The sequence below is a fragment of the Hemiscyllium ocellatum genome, chromosome 11 (assembly GCF_020745735.1).
Source record: "Hemiscyllium ocellatum isolate sHemOce1 chromosome 11, sHemOce1.pat.X.cur, whole genome shotgun sequence".
Classification (NCBI taxonomy): Eukaryota; Metazoa; Chordata; class Chondrichthyes; order Orectolobiformes; family Hemiscylliidae; genus Hemiscyllium; species Hemiscyllium ocellatum.
The window spans coordinates 93460253-93484775 of NC_083411.1; positions in this window are offsets into that span (position 1 = coordinate 93460253).

Sequence of the window (24523 nt, forward strand, 5' to 3'; positions counted from 1 at the left end):
ATTGCAAAAAGAAATAGAGACTCAGATTTTAATAAATCGAGATTCCACAGTTCAAAATAAAAGTTTGGTCATGTTTGTTCTTACAGTTAATGTTTAATTCCATCTATTTCAAAGCCAAATGAGGTTAACCAATTATGGTGTTGGATGGCTAAAAGGGCACATAGTAATTAGATAAAGTAATTTTTAAAGTCTTTAGACAACAGGAGGATAATATTAAAGGAGGTGTGTGTGACTGAAATGGTTAGCAACACAAAAAGGCATGCACCAGAAGAAACAGGTCAGGGGATGTCTGAAATTAGTCTTTGAATTTCACGAGCAACAAGGTGTGATCACCCGTTGGACACCCTAATGAAGCTCACGAAGTAAAGCTTGATGAATATTGGCAGTTTAAATGCCATATATTGTCCCTGTAGTGGAGACTGTCAAGAGACGCTAGTATAGAATCTGAAGATGATTTGATGTTGGAGACATGCCCAAGTGTATCATGTCTCATTATATGGAGAAGTGTGCTCAGTCCTCACTTGCAGAGTATTCAACTGATGACTTTTCTGAGGAGCAGGAGAACCCAGCTCAGAAAGAGTTTGCAGCCTTAGGGCTCATTAAGGTGTATGGGGTACACAGATGGCACAGAGTGTTCCAGCTCGAATTCCATTACCTGGGAATGAGTGGGTTGCTGTTCCTCTGAGGCTCTCTATTTCCCAGGACAGTGTGACAGATCTATGGCAGATGCTGAAGCGGGACGTGAGGAGGCCAGGTCTAGGTGGTCATCCTCTTCTGGTAGCTGTGGGAGTCGCTAAGATGTTGATTGTCTCTGTGACTGACTTCCTCCAGGGGACAACAGTTGACCTGTGAGGAGATTCTCACTTGTGTACTACAATTGCGCCAGAATAGCAACCAATGCCATCTGTGTAAGATCATAGCAGTTCATTTACATCTCCTAAGATAAAATCAGTGCTGCAGCCTGGACAGTTGGATTTGGTAAGATTGTTGAGTTCACCCATGTCATCTGGGGATTACTGGAGGTCAAGTATATCCAATGTGAGCATGACTCATGGCACCACTGCATAACCTCTAACATAATGCACAGGTTTAATGTTGCCCATGCCTTGGTCAAGGCCATGGAGCAACAGACTAAAAGGCCGTTGAGGATGTACTTTCTTGACTTGGACCAGACAGGGTTAGGTGGGCCTTTTAAGACCCTAAGACCATAAGACCATAAGACATAGGAGTGGAAGTAAAGCCATTCGGCCCATCGAGTCCACTCCGCCATTCATTCATGGCTGATGGGCATTTCAACTCCACTTACCTGCATTCTCCCCGGAGCCCTTAATTTCTTGTGACATCAAGAAATTATCAATCTCTGCCTTGAAGACATTTAGCGTCCCGGCCTCCACTGCACTCTGTGGCAATGAATTCCACAGGCCCACCACTCTCTGGCTGAAGAAATATCTCCGCATTTCTGTTCTGAATTGACCCCCTCTAATTCTAAGGCTGTGTCCATGGGTCCTAGTCTCCTCGCCTAACGGAAACAATTTCCTAGCGTCCACCCTTTCCAAGCCATGTATTATCTTGTAAGTTTCTATTAGATCTCCCCTTAATCTTCTAAACTCCAATGAATACAATCCCAGGATCCTCAGCCGTTCCCCATATGTTAGACCTACCATTCCAGGGATCATCTGTGTGAATCTCCGCTGGACACGTTCCATGCCAGAATGTCCTGGACCAAAACTGGACACAGTACTCCAAATGGGGCCTAACCAGAGCTTTATAAAGTCTCAGTAGCACATCTCTGCTTTTATATTCCAACCCTCTTGAGATTAATGACAACATTACATTCGCTTTCTTAATCACGGACTCAACCTGCATGTTTACCTTTACAGAATCCTCGACTAGCACTCCCAGATCCCTTTGTACTTTGGCTTTATGAATTTTCTCACCGTTTAGAAAGTAGTGCATGGAGATCCAAGATGGCGGGGACTCAGCAAGTCTGAGTTTACAGTGCTCTTCCCAAAACCTGGGTAAAGTGAGTTACTCACGCCCACCACACTTACCAAACCACCCAAAAAAATCTTCTAACCTTAATTAGCTGTTTACTATTATATTTAAGCAGTTTAATATTAAGTGGATAATGAGTAAACCAAAGGGATCCCGCAGCTCTCAGAAAACAAAGACCCCTCCCCCACCCTCCTCTCCTCCTCCGGCTGCAGCTGATGTAAAAACAGGCCTTGAAGAGATGATTGCCAGGCTGGAAACGACACTCGTCAATTTCATCGCAGAATCCAGACAGAGATGGAATACATTCGAAGAAAAGCTACAAAAGTACAGCCAGGTTCTCGAGGAATTACAGGGCCGAGTGGAGGGGGCGGAGCTAAAGGCCACGACCTCCGAGGCTGCAGCACAAACAGCTGCAGAACAGGCGCGAGCTCTGGAGCAGAGAGTCCGGGCCTTTGAAATCTACTTGGATGACCTGGATAATAGAAATCGGAGAAAGAATATCCGTCTTCTGGGCCTCCCTGAACAAGAAGGGAAGGGACAGTTAGTAGTATTTCTGGAGCGATGGTTGCCCCAGCTTTTAAACCTGGGGGCTGAAACTGACCGGGTAAGGGTGGAGTGGGCCTACCGGGTCGCAGTACGCGGATCTGGCCCAAACCAGCGCCCACGCCCGGTCCTGTTCCGGCTGCAGAGTTATAGGGAGAGGCAGATACTCCTGGACGCCTCCAGAAAGCTTGGAAAGGATCCTAAAGCTATGATTCATGAAGGATCCAAGATTATGTTATTTCAGGACTTCTCCCCGGCTTTGGCACGAAGGAGGAAGGCGTTTGATGAGGTGAAGAAATGTCTAAGGAACTTAAATATTCAATACACCTTACGCTACCCAGCGACGTTATGCTTTAACCACAAAGGATCCGAGTATAATTTTAGATCACCAGAAGAGGCTAAGGAACTTTAAATAAATCGTAAGAGACAATTTATGTTGGCTTGCCTCTTCCACACTCCGTGGGGAGAAATGGATACTTTACTCTACTTTACTTTTGCTTCTGGGAGCAGGGTTGTCTTCCCTTGCTATTTTATGTTATTATACTTAACTGTAATTTGTTGGAGTTGTAATTTTATAGTTATGTGTGTTTGTATGTGGCATTGATGCTATCAGATATACTCAGATATGGGTGGGGAGGGGTGGGGGTGGGGCGCTCACTGTTAACTCTAGCTCGGTATTATATCTAAATCCTATTAAGGAGCGCCCGGGTCAAGGGTGGGACACTGTTTGGGAGAGGATATGGTGGACCTTTAGAAAGGAAGTAAGGCCCCCTGAGAATAAGGGGGAGGATCTCCATTCAAACATGTTTTTTTTTGTTCTTATTGTTTGGAAATAGTTTCCTTTTTATTATACTGTTATGAGTGTATTAGAGAACATTTTCTCTTGTTTGAAGGATGTAAGTGACTCAACTATACACTCTGGATAATTGTGGATTAGATTAGTAGTTAACTGAGTTTCATTGTTTTTCTTTCTTCTTTAGTATCATTCCTTTGAATTTTGATGATTATATATTTAAGATCTATTTTTATATTAATGTTTGTGCTTGAAAGTTCTGTTTATTTTTGTAAATCTGTCAAAATATTAAATTTCTAATAAAAATATCTTTTAAAAAAAAAAGAAAGTAGTGCATGCTTGTATTCTTTTTTCCAAAGTGCAAGACCTCGCATTTGCTCACATTGAATTCCATTAGCCATTTCTGGACCACTCTCCCAAACTGTCTAGATCCTTCTGCAGCCTCCCCACTTCCTCAGTGCTACCTGCCTGTCCACCCAAAATCGTTTCGTTGGCAAACTTCACTAGAATGCCCCCGGTCCCTTCATCCAGATCATTAATATACAACATGAACAGCTGTGGCCCCAACACTGAACCCTGCGGGACACCACTTGTTATCGGCTGCCATTCCAAAAAAGAACCTTTTATCCCAACACTCTGCCTTCTGTCAGACAGCCAATCCCCAATCCATACCAGTAGTTCACCTTGAACACCATGGACCCTCACCTTGCTCAGTAGCCTCCCGTGTGGCACTTTATCAAAGGCCTTTTGGAAGTCTAGATAGACCACATCCACTGGGTTTCCCTGGTCTAACCTACTTGTCACCTCTTCAAAGAATTCCAACAGGTTTGTCAGGCATGACCTCCCCTTACTAAATCCATGTTGACTTGTTCTAACCTTTGGCACAGTTCTGACAGAGGATGCCACATCAGTGTGTCATTTTGTGCTCTACTTAATTGAAGCAGGCAATGAGGTAATATGCTGCATATTGAGAAATTGGGGGAACAGGAGCAGCCTTCCAAGGGGGAGGAAGCTGTTGTTGTCCATGGAAGAACTCAGTTATGCTTGGCAGACAAGCTGGACAAAACCTCATTGAGTCTGGGTGCAGCAGACAATTGGTGAATTGTAAAATCTCCTTTGGCCGTGATGCTGAAATCTGGTTTGCACTGATGGGTGAACATCAGCCTCTGTTGGTTTTTTTTACATTCTTTATTTCTTTCTTTAAATAAAAGCTTATGTTTGGAATTGCCTGATTTGATTTGATTTGATTTATTTATTGTACTAGTATGTGCCTAAATACAGTGAAAAGCTTTGTTTCACAAGTAGTACATGCAGGTCATAGAAGAATACAAAGTTATGGCTGCACAGGAGGTGCACAAAACAAAGCCACCATTAGTAAGACCATCATTGTTAGAAATTGGAGAGTCCATTCGGCAGTCTAATAACAGCGGGGAAGAAGCGCTTCTTGAACCTATTGGTTTTCAAGCTCCAGTATCTTTTAACTTAGAACAGGTTGGAAGAAAGCATTACCAGTGTGGGAGGGTTCTTTGATAATGTTGGCAGCTTCCGCGGTAACGAGAAGTATAAATGGATGGGAGGTTGGGCTCCATGATGGTCTGTGAACACAATTTAATATAGTTTCTTATGGTCTGGGCAGAGCAGTTACCATACCAGGCCATTATGCACCCAGATAGAATGCTTTTTATGGTGCACCTGTAAATGTTGGTGGGGATCCTTATGGACATACTGAATTTGTTAAGCTGCCTGAGGAAGAAGAGGCGTTGTTGTGCCTTCTTGACCATCTTATTTGTGTGGGAGTTCCAGAATAGATTGTCAGTTGTCTTCACTCCTAGGAACTTGACACTCCTGACCCAGTCCACCTCAGTTCCCTTGATGTAGATAGGGGCGTGCCCTCCTCCTTTTTTCCTGAAGTCAGTGATCAGTTCTTTTGTATTGCTGACATTAAAAGAGAGGTTGTTGTCCTTGCACCATGACACCAAGCACTCTATTTCCTTTCTGTATTCTGACTCACCATCGTTTGATATCCATTCTATCATAGTAATGTAGTCAGCAAACCTATAAATGGCATTCATTCGGAATTTAGCTACTCATTCATGGATGTACAGCGAGTACAGTAGGGGGCTGAGAACTCATCCTTGTGGGGTGTCAGTGTTAAGGATTATCGTGAGGAGGTGCTGTTGTCTATCTTCCCCGACTGTGGTCTCTGGGTCAGGAAGCTGAGGATCCAGTTGCAGAGAGTGGGGCTGGAATCTAGGATTTTTGAGATCAGTCTGGAAGGGATAATTGTGTTGATGGCAGAATTGTAATCGTTGAGTTGGGGCCTAACGATTGTTGTCCAGATGTTTCATGGATGAGTTGTTGAGAATGGGAGCCGTGGTTTACTCAGGAAGTTGAATCTCTTGCGAAGAGGAGGAAGAAAGCTTTTGTTAGGATGAGATGTGATGGCTCAGTTAGGACACTTGAGAGTATAAGTTAGCCAGGAATGACCCAAAGAGAGAGCTAAGAAGAGCCAGGAGGAGCCATGAGAGGTCGTTGGCGGATAGGATCAAGGAAAACCCTAAGGCTTTCTATTGGTATTTAAGGAATAAAAGAATTACTAGAGTAAGATTAGGGCCAATCAAGGATAGCAGTGGGAAGTTGTTCATGGAGTCAGAGGAGATAGGGGAAATGCTAAACGCATACTTTTTGTCAGTATTCACACTGGAAAAAGAGAATATTGTCAAGGAGAATACTGATATACTAGACTAGATAGGATTGAGGTTCATAAGGAGGAGGTGTTAGCAATTCTGGAAACTGTAAAAATAGATAAGTCCCCTGGGCTGGATGAGATTTATCCTAGGATTCTCTGGGAAACCAGGGAGGAGATTGCTGATCCTTTCACTTTGATCTTTATGTCATCATTGTCGAGAGGATTGTTGCCAGAAGATTGGAGGACAGTAAATGTTGTTCCCTTGAAGAAGGGGAGTAGAGGCAACCCTGGAAATTATAGACCTGTGAGCCTTACTTTAGTTGTGGGAAAAGTGTTGGAAAGGGTTAGAAGAGATAGGATTTATAATCATCTGGAAAGGAATAAGTTGAATAGGGATAGTCAACATGGTTTTGTGAAGGGTAGGTCGTGTCTTATTGAATTCTTTGAGAAGGTAAACAGGTAGATGAGAGTAAACTGGTTGATGTGATGTATATGGATTTCAGCAAGGCATTCAATAAGGTTCCCACAGTAGGCTATTGTACAAAATGCGGAGGAATGGGATTGTGGGAGATATAGCAGTTTGGATCAGTAATTGGCTTGTTGAAAGAAGACAGAGGGTGGTGGTTGATGGGAAATATTCAGAGTGGAGTTCAGTTGCTAGTGGGGTAACGCAAGAACCTATTTTGAGTCCACTGTTGTTTGTCATTTTTGTAAATGACCTGGATAAGGGCATGGAATGGTGGGTTAGTAAATTTGCGGATAACAGTAGAGTTGTGGACAGTGCTGAAGGATGTTGCAGGTTACAGAGAGACATAGATAAGCTGCAGAGCTGGACTGAGAGGTGGCAAATGGAGTTTGATGTGGAAATGTGTGAGATGATTGATTTGGGAAGGAACAACAGGAATGCAGAGTACTGGGTGAATGGAAAGATTCTTGGTAGTGTAGATGAGCAGAGAGATCTTCGTGTCCAGGTACATAGATCCTTGAAAGTTGCTACTCAGGTTAATAAGGTTGTTAAGAAGGCATATGGTACGTTAGCTTTCATTTGTAGAGGGATTGAGCTTTGCAACCATGAGGTCATGTTGCAGTTGTACAAAACTCTGGTGCAGCAGCATTTGCAGTATAGGATGTAGTTCTGGTCACGGCACTATAGAAAGGATGTGGAAGCTTTGGAAAGGGTTCAGAGGAGATTTACTAGGATGTTGCCTGATATGAGGGGAAGATCTTACAAGGAAAGAGGGACTTGAGGCTGTTTTTGTTAGAGAGAAAAAGGTTGAGAGATGACTTAATTGAAATATATAAGATAATCAGAGGGTTAGATAGATTGGACAAAGAGAGTGTTTTTCCTCTCTTTGGTGGTGTAGGTTGTCTGGGTTGTCCAGTGAGATCTTGAATATGGTCCAGTCCACCAAATCTAAGCAGTATCGGAGAAGCTCTTCCATTGCCTCAGACTAGCATTGCGTTACTTTCTGTGAAGGATCCTCGCGTTTCAGCTTCTGCTTGGAAATTGGAAGGAGGAACGTAGCATTGCAATCGGATTTTCTGAAGTTTGGATGGGGTATGGAGTGGGATGCATCTTTGATGGTTGTGTAGCAGTGGGCAAAGATGTTCTGTCCTCTACTGGGGCAGGAGACATGTTGGTGGTATTTTGGCAGTACCCTCTTAAAGTTGACCTGTTTACTGTCGCTAGTCACGATGGGTAAGGCTTCAGGGAATTTCATCTCCAGAGAATTTGTAGCGATGTAAATTTCATCTGGAGCAACATTCACCTCTGCCTGTGGCGATATGTAGACTGCTGTCAGGATGATGGAGGTGAACTCAGGCAGCAGGTAGTAAGGTCAGCATTTCACTGTCTGACTGCTTGCCTGTATGTCATGTGCCTCTACTGGATGTTGATGAGCTACAGTCTACAGTGGGTCTTGGGGACACATTAGCATTGGCTTAGAGAGTGTTCAGATGGGGATGTAGGTATGGGCAGACAACGTGCCTGGCTTAAAAGTGAGAGAATAGTGTTGCATATGCAAGGGAGTGTCAGTTATGCTGGCTATGTATCACAGGTAACGTGGTGTCATTGTAGTTGTGCCTTGATATTACTGGTAAGGGGCAATGCTGGATTGTCAGTGCTTGTTCAGATACACAGCAACCTTTCAAAGATGGTGCAGACACAAGGAATGTCAGTCTTTCAGTGAATATCCCAGCATTTGGCACGTTATTCTGGGAATAGTACATGTCAAGATGGGGCTGGAATTGAAAGTGACAGACACCATATGAGCATGGTAGGTAATTAATGCAGTGAATTTAGTAAGATACAGCAACAGACCTGTCTGTCTTGTTATGAACAACCCTCAAACTATTCAATTCTACTCAGACTCAGTCAAAAAACCAAAGATTCAGCCCTATTTAACTGATTTAATGCCACACTGTCTGTTTCAATGCTCTACTGAGCTGCTCCCACATCTCATCCAGCTCTACCTCCAGCATTATTTGGAGATCATTCCTTACAGCTATGTTCAACTGAACTCCACAGGTTTGCCCTGAGATTGTAGAAGTGTTTAGTGGTCCCTGGAGCTGTTTAAAGTTGTAATGTCTGTAGAAAGTTGGTGCATTATATGTTGAAGGATTTTGGCCTGGCCTCAAACATTATGCACAGACCTCTTACTCCCAGGCATGAGTGCTGTGTTTCCTTGTACTATAGTATGGCAGGGAGAATAGCAGAGGCAATATACAGCTTAAAAAAGTGCTGCAAGAAAGAAGAGCAAGAGAATGGTTCACAGCAGAAGGCCAAATCCACCAGGACTGTTCAGGAAATAACTGACCAACTCAAAGCCAAACAAACAACACTAAGTTTTATGTCAAACCTTCAGTAAGGTTAACTTCATTGAAATCTGCTTCCTCTTGCACCCATAACGGTACCTTATATGAGGGCAAGGACAGAATTGCCGGATGTTGTGATGATGGTCATAGAATTAGTGAGACGTAGAATCATCGAGATCTACAGCACAGAAAAGGGCCCATGTCGCGCTGATTGAAAACAACCACCCAGCTATTCCAATAGCCTTGTACACTTTAGCACCACAGATGCACATATGAAGCCTTAGGTTATGAGGGTTTCTGCCTCTATCACCCTGAAAGCGAGTTCCAGGTTCCCATCACCCTCTAGGTGAAAAAGCTTTTCTTTGCATCCGTTCCAAACCTCCTGCCCTTCCTTTCAATCTATGTTCCCTTACCGTTGATCCCTCCACAATGTGGAAATTTCTTCTCATCTACCCTGTCTATACTCCTTCATTTTATTCCTCTCAATTATATCCCCTCTCAGTCTCCTCTGCTCCAAGGACAATAACAACATTATAGCCAATCTCTCTTCATATTTAAAACTTTCCAGCCTAGGTAACATCCTGATAAATCATCGTTGCACCCTCTCCCATGCAGTCCCATTCCTCCGATAATCTGGATTCCAGAACTGCACATAATCTTGCTGCTGAACTAGACAAAACTGTGACAACAATTGTAATAGCTGAGCTTTTATTCAGTGAGAGGTTTAAATACCCACCTGAATTGCTGCTGAAACTTGCCTCTCTTTCCCTTGTTAGTTTTCTGAGCAATGAAATAAGGAGGTCAGCCAGATGGATCTCACAGAATATGAGTTCCCTGATGGGGCTGTTAACATAGTCCAGTCAGAGAGTCCTGGCTGACAGATAGAAAGGGTGTGTCAGAGATACTGACACTCCAGGACCTGGCTCTGAATGAGGCAGTACTAAAATCAAGGACTGTTCTGTAAAAATAAAGGGTGACTTGGTGACAGGATACTGGCCTCTGGGGGGGTCATTTCATTATTGTACTTCAGTAATATTTGGAGCCAAGTCAAAACCAATAAAAAAACTTCCATAATGCTTCTTGGGGTTTTAACTTAATTGATAAGGACCCACTTGCATCCAGTTCAGTGATCCCTGAATTAGGTGAGTAGCTGAGGACTTTCTTTTCACTTAGTGGTAGTGCCCTTATGGCTGGATTGGGAGGCCTGAATTCAAGCCCTATCCGATCCAGAGGTGTGGGAAAACATCTCTGAACAGGTTGATTAAGAAAATTAGATTAAATTTAAAAAAAAGGTAGGTGAGTAGCTTTCTCATCAGCGTCCAGTCTGGTAAACTCAGATGTGGGCAGGCTGGAGTTGAACCAACAATATCCATCACTCCTCCATGTACTTTCAATTATTAGGGGTTAAAACTTGTTTGATCATCACCAATCAGGATCAGTATCAACTCTTCTTTTAGTTCTACCCACTGGCCCTACCTTCTCCCTGATCATTCTCTTATTCCTCATGTATGAGTAAAATGCCTTTGGGTTCTCCCTAATCCTTTCTGCCAAGCCTTTTTCATGCCCCCTTCTGGCTCTCCTCAGTCCATTTCTGAGCTCCTTTCCAGTCAGCCTGCAATCCTCTATTGCTGTACTAGCTGCCTTCTTCCTTTTGATGAGAAGCTCCTCTGTTCACATACATTCAGTGCACAAATAACTTATTGGCAGTAAAATGGGGTTGAAGTTCTTGGGATAGGTTAGAAGGAGGACGTTAAGGCAAAGCTTATACCAGGATGAGCTAAAACAATGGGAAATCAGGGGTTTGCACGTTTGAGGAATGTGGTCAGTGCCAGATGTAATTTCCAGATGAAGGGATAATTTGTTGCAATAAATTATTTTCATCCTGTCTCCACATAACTGGACTGGTTTTTCTCTTCTGCTTCTAGCAGTGTGACACTACCTGGAGATCCGCATTGCACCCATCCTGACCCCACCACCAGTTATTATCTGTGCCTCTTATTCCTGTGGGTGAAAGAATACAACTAAAGCTGGGTTAATGTTACTCAATTAATATTAAGGGGCTACAGATGGGATTGTTTATGGTGGTTGTGTGAAGTTACACAGTGTTGCCACATCAGTCTCTGCAAAGTGCTCTGCATGTTATGGGAACCTACGGCATAAGATGATCGACCAGAATGGGAGCAATTGTTGAGGTATGTTGAGATGGAATTTCGAGGTCAGATCAGCAAAAGTGAAGAATTATAATCCATTGTGAAGTGTAGTGAGATTTGTTGATCCACTATGCCATCCAAGTCTGGGGGCAATTTGCTGGAGAATCTGTGAGGTCTGTCTTGATCCTCTTTGTTATTTGATGTGTACAGTAGTGCTTGATCGTATTAACCCTATTTATCACATTTAAATTCTGAGCATTAGAAATAAATTGTGCATACTTTGTAGATTATATTACTGTTGTAACATTGATGATAAAAATTATTGTTGTTTATTTAAAATCATGAAATCTTGTGGTCTCATTCTCATGGTCTAGTAAATCCATTGGATCTCGCACTTCGTCCACTTTATAAAAAGGTTACTTGTCCTTGGATAGATTGCAACTTAAATTTGACAGCGTACTCTGGGATCATAACATAATCTGGGGCTTTTTCACCGTTTGAAATCTACAGACAAAAATAAGTGCTGAGATTTGCTGAGATGAAGGCTGATTAACATTTTCATGGTGAATTTTTCTATGCACACTGAAAATCAAAATGGCTTTGTGAGTCTCTTTGACTTTCTAGGAATGATTGGAACTGGGAAGGAGGTGGTTATGTGGAGATAAGGGAATTGCCAATCGCAGAGTGTGTTGAGCACAGATACCAGCAGCAACAAGTATTTTTGAGAAGCTCCCAAATTTGCACATCCAGGCAGCCTCTCATCCATGAGCAAGCTTACTGCTTTTTCATTTGTGGACCCAACTGAAAGTTGTACGCATTAGGCCAAGGTACTCTGTGATTTTCAACTATTATCCTTCAGATGGTCAGCAGCAAAATATTAAATACCTTCATGACTTAACTTAGAGTCAGCAATAAATGATCATGCTGGACTCTAAATGGTGTCTTTCTTATTAATAATTTTCTCTGCTTCATACAGACATAGTGTTAAAGAAATCTTAAACAAAACGTATAAGAAAATTCCCTTTTGTTTTAATCATTAAATTGTATTTGCGTATTCAGCGAAGATTAAAAAATTCAATTTACAACATTGCTTGTTTTGTAAAAATGTACTATATTTGTAAAGGTACATTAAAGTGCAATTCAAATGTGTCAATTCACAGATTACTTTTGTGAAAACACTGCACTACTCTTGACAGTTTCACTCCACTTATAATGCATATTGCTCCCACATTTACATTACAAAAAACATGTTCTGACATATGTCACCTGAAGGGTTTTATATTGATTCAAGGCTTTTGGGATGCCATTCCAGGAGGTTCGTAAATTATCATTTTTCATCATTTAGCATTTTCGGTAGCTGCCTCTGTATATTCCTCAGCAGGCAATCCTGGACTTTAGACTGTGCCAGGATTGAGGACTGCAGATGCTGGAGACCAGAGTTGAAAAATGTGGTGTTGGAAAAACACAGTTTCGGGCCCAAAACGTTGATTCTCCTGCTCCTCGGATGCTGCCTGGCCTGCTGTGTTTTTCCAGCACCACATTTTTCAACTTTAGACTGTGCCAGTCTGCAATGCCCTTGCCTTCCAAACAATGACAGTGACTTTTCATGTTGGCCTATTGTCATGAGGTTACATGCAATTTTACGATCCAAAGTACACTTTGTACACTAAGTTTATTGCTCAGTAAAAATATAAAACAATGTTTATCTGTTATATCTACAGATTTATGTTACTTTCCAAGGTTCATCTGTAGCAATAACTGCGCTCTGTCTAGAATACCCCCCCCCCCATGATATTTTATATTTGAATTGCCTGCTATCAGGCATGTCTCAGCCCTATTTGCATGATAGAATCCCAATTTAAAAAGGCATGATCTAGAGATTTGGCTGAGACCTGAGCCATCTCCTTGCAAGTATCACCATTTTCCTCCAGTTAATGTTTGTTTGTGCCAAAGTGTGTGACCAGTAAACCTAGTGAGTGAGTAGTGGCAAGAGGAGCATATGCTGGATATTATTAACCATGAACTTAAGAAACTCAGGGTTAGCCATATTGTATGATTATTAAAATTCTAGACCAATGTCTTATTCTGTGGTTAGGTCACATCCCTAACTAGGGAAGTCATGCAATTAATGTTGTCATGGCTGGTAAGGAAAATTGTTGAAATTGATAATTATAATAATGTATTGAAAATACATGACACAGATGCAAAGTCAAATAAATGGCTACGGCTATGCTCACACTTCCAAGTGACAACTAATTTTACAGATAACTGAAGACAGTAGCTGGCAATCTCATGATGCACCTCCGTACTTGTGGAAAGTTGCAAGGTTGCACTTTTTCTAAAGCATGGTGAAACACCATAATCAGAGTAAAACCTTATCTCATCATAACTGTGTGTAAAATAAGCAAGTCTGACTTCCCTAATTAAGGATGTGACCTAACCACTAAATAAAACATTGGTTTGGAATTTTAACAATGATAAAATGTTGCTAACCCTGAGCGTCCTAAGATCCAAGGTTAATAACACCCACCATATACTCACCTTGCCATCACTCACTCATTAGGTTTAATGGTGATACTTGCAAGGAGATGACCCAGATGTCAGTCAATCTCTAAACCTTGATTCATTTAAATAGGGATCCTGTCATGCAGATAGGACTGAGTCATGTCTGATAGCAGGCCAGTTAAACATAAAATATCAGATGTTGTATTCCAGACTCAGCAGCAGTTATTGTTACAGATGAACCTTGACAAATATAAATCAGTAAATATAACAGGTTAACAATGTTATATTTATACAGAGCAGTTATAAACCTGCGTTCCAAAATGTGTTGTGATTAAAGTAATTTCGCAATTCCAAATGAAATAAAAAGGAAAAGTGCTGGAGAAACTAAGCAGGTCTGGCAGCATCTGTGGAGACAGAAATAAAGTTGATATTGACTGAACAGGTCAGACTTTTATTCATTAAAGCTTAGAAGAATGAGTGATGATCTGATTTCCTTTGTTTCTATGTTTCTATGATTGATACAACAAGATTCCCCGCTAAATAAAATGAAACAAAGAACTGCAGATGCTAAAGATCCAAAAAAAATCAGAAATTGCTGAAAAATGTCAGCAGCTCTGCAGCCTCTGTGGAGAGAAAACAGAGTTAATGTTTTGAGTCCAAGTATCATGGCACTCAAAACGTTATTACTATTTTCCCTACACAGACGCTGCTAGAACTGCTGAGATTCTTCAACAAGATTCTGAGTGGACTTGCTGGGGTAAATCTTCAGAAAATGTTTCCTTTACCGCGGAATCTTAAACTATGGGACATTGTTACGGAATAAGGGGATTCTTATTTAAAATGTAGATGCAAAGGAATTTCTTCTTCAAAAGTGTAGTGAATTTCTGCAGTTCCCGAGCCCAGATAGTTGTGCAGCCAAGGCCATTGAAAGTACTTAAATAGGAGGTAAGGTAGATTTTTGAAATATCGGGGCGTTGAGGGCTATGAGGAGGTAGCACAAAAGGTAGGCCTCTTAGTTAATGGGTAGGCAGGGTTGAGAGGTTGAATAGCCTACTCCTGTTCCTATTTCTTACTTTCTTATGCTCAGAGAGCCTTGAGTGCACTTATACAAGGAACATCAAGTGTGCAGGTACAACAAGCAATTAGGAACTCAACTGGTATATTGAGTTTTATTGCAATGAGTTTGCTGTAGAAATATAAGAAAGTCTTACTACAATTGTGTACAGCTTTGGTGAAACTACACCTGCAGTGGTGTTGTCCCTATGTCTAGGCCCTCAAACCTTGCTTCACTATTCAATAGACTCAAAGCTGATCCAATTACTCCACATTCCTTCCTACCTATGATAAATTTTCAACCCCTTGTTTATCAAGAATCATTGTCAAATTGAGCAACCATATCTTTGGTTACGTCATCCAAGTCTTTTTTTATAAACAGTGAACCAGTAAAGCCTCAATACTGATCCCTGCACATAACTGGACGCCATTCATGGAGGTTGGGAGACTAAAGCAAATGACTGCGTTATGGAACCCATATTATGCAACCTCTCACTGAGGTCAATCTTAGATATGATACAGCCCAATCTCTAACCAGGTCCATCACAAAGCAGATGCTTTATGCTTGGAATGACACAGGGTCCTTGTGGAACACCCTAGACAGAATGTGCTGTATAATCCCAGTATGCTGTGCTGTGCACAACTGGAACAGGGAAAGAACAAATGTTATGGAGAATGAAGAGCTGGGAGATTGCTAACAGTTTTCTGAGGAGGAAGATCAGAACATTGTACAGGAACAAAATCACCTTCACAGTGATAGAGCAATTCACTGTCAGGCACAACAAACCAGACACAATTGACAACTGCTTCCGATAGAACTGAGTTGGGTGAAGACATCATTCATTAATTATAAACTTATTGTTTCTCAAAAGGCAAACAGACCATTTTAGTTTCAGATGCAAATGCAATTTTTTTTGCTTGTACTTTCTTCACTTTTCTGTTGTTTAATAAATGTTAATTTTTTTAAACTGTAGTTTTCCAACATGGGATACTCAATGACAAGATGTAATACCCCGAAGGGTATTAGCAAAAGGGTAGTGGTCCAAAGGATGTGTAGCCCTGGAGTTTCATTTTTGTAACTGCAGCTGATTTCAAATGCCAATATAGATACAAATGCGATAATTTATTTTCAATGCACTATGTATGTTTCCTTCCCTCTATATCTCCTGTGAAGGGCAATTCCTGGTTCAAAGTGTTTGACCTGATGCCCAGTTTTAAATATGGTGCCAGTAGTGGGAAACCTGGAATTCCCAGCACAGTGAATGGTAGCGAGATAACCACCCTGCAATTCATGGAGTGAAACCCTTCCTTAAATTCTTCAAAGTTGATACAGATGATTTTGACAAAATTTGGCCAGAGTATCTAAATGCATCTTCCCCTCCCCCAACCACTACTCCAAAAAAGCATTGTCTATGTGGGAGACTAAAGCCCACGCAGCCCCCGTGTCTGCGTGGGCGTTCTCCCCGTGTCTGCGTGGGTTTCCTCCGGGTGCTCCGGTTTCCTCCCACAGTCCAAAGATGTGCGGGTCAGGTGAATTGGCCATGCTAAATTGCCTGTAGTGTTAGGTAAGGGGTAAATGTAGGGGTATGGGTGGGTTGCGCTTCGGCGGGTCGGTGTGGACTTGTTGGGCCGAAGGGCCTGTTTCCACACTGTAAGTCTAATCTAATCTATGTTATTCCTTGGGATGGTCAGCAGAACCACCAGCTGGCAAAGAGAAATGTCAAAGGAGGCAGAGGTGATGGGGTGGTGGTCATTGACAGAGAAGGCAGATGGAGGTCAGGGTCAAGGAGGAGGTTACAGCAGCCAAGGAGGAACTTGTGGCAATGGACAAGCTGGACGAGGTCACAGTGCTGGAGGAAAAGGTAGCAGAGGCAGAAGAGCTTGAGGTCGAGTAGGAACAACAGAAGAACAGGCGAGGAACAGGAGTTTGGGTTGACAGAGGGGCAAGAGGTTGAGGCAGCAGAGAGTCAGGACGAATTCAAAGTGATAAAGTAACTGATGTGGCATGGGAGCTAGAGGAGATCAAAATGGTACAGGAGGTTGTTGAGGTGGCAAACAAGTAGTTTGGAGTTATGGTAGTATAGGAGGGTGCAAGGCAGCATAGGAGCAGGAACAGATCAAGTCAGCACAACAGCAGGAGGAGGCTGAGGAAGTGAGTTGACCAAAACAGTGTGCATTACCTTTGTAGGGTTCACGAGACAGTGCCACAAAATAGACAAGTGCCAATAATGAGTGAGTTGGTGTTCAAATCACCATCTGCTCAAATGCAAGATGGCCATCCAAGATTTAGGATGATTAGGGTCAAGGAGTGGAAGGCAAGCAGCTAATTACAAACTATGGAAATCTGAGTTCAGATTGCATTTACAGTTCTTCTCATTTTCATGGTCTTTATTGTTTTTTCAGTTGTTGTCAGTTTTATGGATCACATAGCTTTTTATGGATTTCACTGTTGTTATAGTTTATTATATTTTATAGTTGTGAGTTGTATGGTTTTTATACTTTTATAGATTTATAGGTTGTATACCATACAGATTGGAAAGAATTATGGTGCTAAATGAAAACATTGATACACCCAGGTCTAACTTGCAGTTAATTTCCTTGCCATGCTTAATCAATGTTTTTTACATGTGCGTGTCGCTGATTGTTTTCAATGTACTTCATGTGTTTAAAACCTTTATTGATGCTTTTGAGAGCTTCATTTAGAAAGCTTTGAGAACTTCTGATGCCTTAATCGAAATCTTGGTGGCACGGTGGCACAGTGGTTAGCACTACTGCCTCACAGTCCAGAGACCTGGGTTCGATTCCCACCTCAGGTGACTGACTGTGTGGAGTTTGCACGTTCTCCCCGTGTCTGTGTGCTCTGGTTTCCTCCCACAGTCCAAAGATGTGCGGGTCAGGTAAATTGGCCATGCTAAACTGCCCGTAGTGTTAGGTAAGGGGTAAATGTAGGGGTATGGGTGGGTTGCGCTTCGACGGGTGGGTGTGGACTTGTTGGGCCAAAGGGACTGTTTCCACACTGTAAGTAATCTAATCTATAAAAAGAAAAGAGTAATCTAATCTATAAAAAGCTTCTGGATATCTTTGCGGGCTTGGTGATTTGACATCAATGGACTTATGCAGTGTCTAAGATGCCTAAACAGCACTGCAATTTCTTTGAGTGCTATCATTGATAGCAAAAAAAAATATTGATGAGTCGAATAGATTTTTGATTCAGGATAGTTTACTCAAATGTTCTGAATTATTGTGCCTTTCTGTGTTCTGCACATTTTTGACTAAAGAGAAAATCAAATTACCGTCTGTGTCTCCAGTGTCTGGATCCTATCCTTGGAGGAACTGGTATCAGTTTCCATCACTGGGACTCTGTGTTTTACCTCATTCGTCCTTTTCTCCAGAACTCCCAGCTGCTGTTCATGCTTCTGCAGCATGATAGAGATCAGGGCCAGCTTCTCCTCTATCTGCTGACCCAACAGCTTGCGAGATTTTGTGAGTGCCTTCACCAGGGCCTGTTAAGAAACCGAGTCCAAGGATTCTGCAGGCTGGGCCATGGGCCTGGCCTCAGATGCTCCTCCTCCCTTCTTCAGTATCCCTGGACAGTGAAAACCAAGTTGAATTTTAACAATTTCCTGGGACTCCACGACCATTCCAGAGTCCCAGGATATCATGGTGGTCCGGGTAGGGCAGGTTAAAAGTTCGTCCCACTTGCGCTGCGGTGTGGAGTTTTGCAACCCCATCACCGCTACCTTGGATCCTTAATTTTCTTAATAAGGAGAGGCAAGAAGTTATGGGGGAATGAGGAAAAATGGAAGTCCATGTACAGAAATCACCAAGAATGCCATTCAATCACCACAGTTAGAAAGGCAAATGGAACACAAACATTTATACCAAGAAAGCTGAAATAAAAAAGAGAGGAAGCAATGCTTCAGTTGCACAAAGACTTGGTCAGACCTTATTGAGAATGTTGCATTATATTTAAAGCATTGAACTTCAAAATTGAGTAAAATTGGCCTTAGAGAGGAAACGTGCAGATCACAAAAAAAATGAAATTGAAATTGTCTTATATTCCCTTAAATTTAGGAGGTTGAAAGGTAATCAATTTGAGGTCTTTATGATGAGAAAAGAATTAAGTAGGTATGTAATAAAACTACTTAGCAAACTAATTTTATAATTAGAAATAAGCATTTTCAAATATTAAGTTTTAAAAGTACACTTACTTTTACAAAGGGGCATGCAAATCTGGAATTCTATCCTTAAAAAAACTGTGGAACATATCTCAGTTAGAACTTTCAAGACTCATTGGATAGATTTTTGTTATGTAAGGCTATCAAGGACATAGTGCTGCATGTCAGCCATCACTTACTGAATGGTGGAACAGGTTTGAAACTGAATGGTTTGCTGTTTTGGCAATCTGTCTCGAATCTAGTCATCTTGTGATTATATATTCTGTCGACATTGAAAGTCAATGGCACAAACTAGAAAAGCGAAACTAATTGCACTGCTATTCAATCTGTTACCAAAACACAAGAAAACATGATAAAGTCTGAGTTACATTAAAACTACTTCAGAATACTTACTCACCATTAACTCCTTACCATAAAATACTATTGAAATACCAGCCTACAAAACATTGAATAATGTTAGATAGCTCTAATCATCCATAACCTAAAATATCATTACAACAATGCTTATCCTTCCATTTTGCTGTGATCATCTTAAATTGCTATCTTGAAGTCTATTTCACACAATTATCATTCCCAGAAGTATTTTCTGATGGCAGACCAAACTGTGCCTCGAGTGGAATACAATAGTGTACCTTATAAAATTTCTTCCATTTAAACTGGAATTACGGATTTGTCTTTTCCAATTTGTCTTTCCAGTCACTTCATTTTCACACATACTTCCTCAAGAGCAATTCTGAAATGTCACTGCCAAAGGTGAGTGGCCAGCGGAATTTATTGAGGACTGATTGCCAAAATTCCGGCAGAGTTTCAGAATACCTTAGATGGATCTGTCCATCTCTTTGACACATCGGAGAAGTCAAGAGACTTTGTGGACAAATTAACTTAATCTGAACAATTTAGTATTTGGTGTTGTTTGGATATGTCTTTGTCTTTTGTTTTAAAAAGAAGAGGAAGTATGGTTGGGGCTTTCTTTTCCTATTTTTTTATTGGTAATTATCTGGTCTAAATGATGTATGATGGCAGTTGAGATGTGTACTATCAGTTTCTAAGTTGTTGTACCAACAGATAGGTGGCATACCTACTCTTTTTTTTTCAAAATTTCTCTATTCACATTGCTATTCCATGGTGTATTTTCTTTCTTTTCTGCTTGTGTTTGCGGTGCAGCTCTAGCTAGGAGGAGGGAAAATGGTTGGGATGGCTAGATGCCTATTTACAGGCAGTTTACACCCGGCTCAGGTATTTAAATGCCCAGGCCGCAACATTGGCAGCAGGATGGGAAATTGAGTTTTGGGAAGTGGAGTTGCCCCCTTTGGGCAGGGGGTGTGTTCTCCTGTACAGCACTGGTGCTTTATATGTTGGTTTTTATTTTGGTTTTTGTTGTGTATAGTCTTTGATAGCTTTGTAGGTTTGTTAATTGTAGTGGTTTTAGGTCAATTTTATGTTCAATGGATCTTGCAACACTAAGGCTCGGAGATTTGTAATTCCAGTTTCTCCCCTCTAGAATCTAAATGTTACTGAAGGAGGTTATGTCCAATGACTTGATTAAATGGTGTACCTGGAAGATCAAGGGGATTTACTCACGCATTAAGAAGAAGAAGGTACTTTCGAGTCTTAGAAAGGAAAATATGGATATTGCTTTGTTACAGGAGACACACTTGGATGATCGGGACCATTTTAAACTACAGTAGAACAGCTTTGATCGGGTCATCTTTTAATACTAGAAGTAGGAGAGTGGCTATATTGGTTAGGAGGAGTCTCCCATTTAAGGATGTTTGTAATTCTCAAAGCCCTGATAAACAGGAAAGAATATGATGCTTAAATGTTTATTGCCCTCTGGCCCATCCTTTCAAATTTCTGGTAGATGTGTTCTCTAAACTGATCAGTCTCGAGTCCCAGCATATCATTACAGGGAGAGATTTTAATAGTCTCATGGAAACCACCGTAGACAGGCTGCCCAAAGGATCTCCAATATCCTCCGTACAAACTAAATAACAATTTGATCTGTGTGTGAAGTTAGGTTGGTGGACATTTGGAGATGTCTCCACCCTACAGGCAGGGATTTTACGTTTTTGTCCAGTTCACACAGATGTCACACCAGGATTGATTTTTTCTGACCACTGTGGCAACCCTGGACTTGGTGGCATCTTGTACGATTGGTAATATTACCATCTCCGATCAGTGTATCTGTTGGTTAAGATTAAGGACTTTACAGTAGGCCTGAGGCACTGGCGAAAGGATCCCTTTATCCTTAAGGATAATAAGTTTGTGGAGTACTTCTCCAGGAAATTTCAGGCGTTCCCAGATGTTAACTCAGGCTCGGTTAGTAGCCCGTCCATCATTTGGGAAACTGCCAAAGCCTATGGCGGGGTTAGTTATTTCCTACTCTGCCAGCAGGAAGCAGCAGAAGGGTGAGCAGCAACATCTCCTCGAAGCATGGTTGAAGGTAACCAAGAAGGCTTACTTTGACAGGCCCTCGTTGGTGAAACTGCAGAGTATTAAGGTGTTGAAGTCTGCATTGAATTCCGTGTTCACGCAGACAGCAAAGAAGGAGGTTACTTTCGCAAAGCAAAGTTGTGAGCATGGTGACAAGTTAGGTATGTACCAAGCATATCTTGCCAGGAAAAGGAGCACCCCTCAAGCCATGCAGTCATAGAGTCATAGAGCTGTACAGCATGAAAACAGACCCTTAAGTCCAACTCGTCCATGCCGACCAGATATCCCAACCCAATCGAGTCCTGCCAGCACCCGGCCCATATCCCTCCAAAGCCTTCCTATTCATATACCCATCCAAATGCCTTTATACTAGCCTCAACCACTTATACTAGCCTCAACCACTTCCTCTGGCAGCTCATTTCATACACAGTTCATTCACCCTCTGCGTTAAAAAGTTGCCCCTTAGGTCTCTTTCATATCTTTCCCCTCTCACCCTAAACCTATGCCCTCTAGTTCTGGGCTCCCCGACCCCAGGGAAAGTACTTTGTCTATTTATCCTATCCATGCCCCCCATAATTTTGTAAATCTCTATAAGGTCACCTCTCAGCCTCTGATGCTCCAGAGAAAACAGCCTCAACCTATTTAACTTCTCCCTATAGCTCAAATCCTCCAACCCTGGCAACATCCTTGTAAATCTTTTCTGAGCCCTTTCAAGTTTCACAACATCTTTCCGCTAGGAAGGAGACCAGAATGGCATGCAATTTTCCAACAGTGGCCTAACCAATGTTGTGTACAGCCTCAACATGACCTCCGAACTCCTGTAGAAGAAAGTGAGGACTGCAGATGCTGGAGATCCTGAAGAAAGGCTCATGCCCGAAACACCGATTCTCCTGCTCCTTGGATGCTGCCTGACCTGCTGCGCTTTTCCAGCAACATATTTTCAACTCCCAACTCCTGTAGTCAATACTCTCACCGATAAAGGAAAGCATACCAAATGCCTTCTTCACTATCCTATCCACCTGTGAACTCCACTTTCAAGGAGCTATGAACCTGCACTCCAAGGTCTCTTTGTTCGGCAACACGCCCTAGGACCTTACCATTAAGTGTATAAGTCCTGCTAAGATTTGCTTTCCCAAAATGTAGCAAAATGTTGTAATCTGAGGTAACCCTCTTCGTTGTCCACCACACCTCCAATTTTGGTGTCATCGGCAAACTTACTAACTGTACCTCTTATGCTCACATCCAAATCATTTATATAAATGACAAAAAGCTGTGGACCAAGCACTGATCCTTGTGGCATTCCACTGGTCACAGGCCTCCAGTCTGAAAAACAACCCTCCACCACCACCCTTTGTCTTCTACCTTTGAGCCAGTTCTGTATCCAAATGGCTAGTTCTCCCTGTATTCTGTGAGATCTAACCTTCTAACCAGACTCCCATGGGGAACCTTGTCAAACACCTTACTGAAGTCCATATAGATCACGTCGAGCGCTCTGCCCCCATCAATCCTGTTTGTTACTTCTTCAAAAAACTCAATCAATTTTGTGAGACACGACTTCCCACGCACAAAGCCATGTTGATTATCTCTAATCAGTCCTTGTCTTTCCAAATACATGTACATCCTGTTCCTCAGGATTCCCTCCAACAACTTGTCCACCACCGACATCAGGCTCACTGGTCTATAGTTCCCTGGCTTGTCCTTACCACCCTTCTTGAACAGTGGCACCACATTAGCCAATGTCCAGTCTTCCGGCACCTCATTTGTAACTATTGATGATACAAATATCTCAGCAAGGGGCCCAGCAATCACTTCTCTGGCTTCCCACAGAGTTCTAGGGTACACCTGATCAGGTCTTGGGGATTTATCCACCTTTATGTGTTTCAAGACATCCAGCACTTCTTCCTCTGTAATATGGACATTTTTCAAGATGTCACCATCTATTTCCCTACATTTTACATCTTCCATGTCCTTTTCCACAGTAAATACTGATGCAAAATACTCATTTAGTATCTCCAACATTTTCTACGGTTCCAACAAAGGCTGCCCTGCTGATCTTTGAGGGTCCCTATTCTCTCCTTAGTTACCATTTTGTCCCTAATGTATTTGCAAAAATGCTTTGGACTCTCCTTAATTTTATTTGCCAAAGCTATCTCATATCTCCTTTTTGGCCTCCTGATTCGCCTCTAAAGTGTACTCTTACTGCCTTTATACTCTTCTAAGGATTCACTTGATCTATCCTGTCTATACCTTACATATCCTTAGTTAAAAATCACAAAACACCAAGTTATAGTCCAACAGGTTTAATTGGAAGCACACTAGTGACGCTCCTGCATCAAGTGGTTGTGGAGGATGCAATTGTAAGACACAGAATTTATAGCAAAAGTTTACAGTGTGATGTAACTGAAATTATACACTAAAAATACCTTGACTGTTTGTTGAGTCTTTCATCTGTTCGAATACCAGGATACTTTCACTTCTTTCCCGTGCATTCTCAGGTTAACTGTAACAATTGGTGTTAGCCAGACAATATGTTGAAGGTGTTAGCCCCCTGTGTTCTCTGTCTGTGCCATAATGTTTAGACTGATTCTAATCTAAAAAGTGAGATAACAGAGGGCTAACACCTTCAACACATATTCTCGCTAACACAAATTGTTACATTAACCTGAGAATGCAACTTTTTTAAAAAAGGTTTTGTGATTTACACATGAAAGAAGTGAAACTATCATGGTATTCGAATAGATGAAAGACTCAACAGACTATCAAGGTATTTTTCAATGTATAATTTCAGTTACGTCACACTGAATTTTTGCTACAAATTCTGTGTCTTACAATTGTGTCCTCCTGATGTAGGAGCAGCGCGCTGGAAGCAAGTGCTTCCAATTAAACCTGCTGGACTAAACCCTGGTGTTGTGTGATTTTTAACTTCATACACCCCAGTCCAACACCGGCATCTCCAAATCATGACTACATATGCTTCTTAACCAAACCTTCAATTTCTTTAGTCATCCAACATTCCCTATACCTACCAGCCTTTCCTTTCACCCTGACAGGAATATACTTTCCCTGGATTCTCGCTATCTCATTTCTGAAGGCTTCCCATTTTCCAGCCGTCCCTTTACCTGCGAACATCTGCCCCCAATCAGCTTTTGAAAGTTCTTGCCTAATACCATCAAAATTGGTCTTTCTCCAGTTTAGAACTTCAACGTCTAGATCTGGTCTATCCTTTTCCATCACTGTTTTAAATTTAATAGCATTATGGTTATTGGCACCAAAGTGCTCCCCCACTGACACCTCAGTCACCTGCCCTGCGTTAAGCAACTTCTCTAGTCGGTACATCCACATACTGAACCAGAAATTTTTCTTGTACACA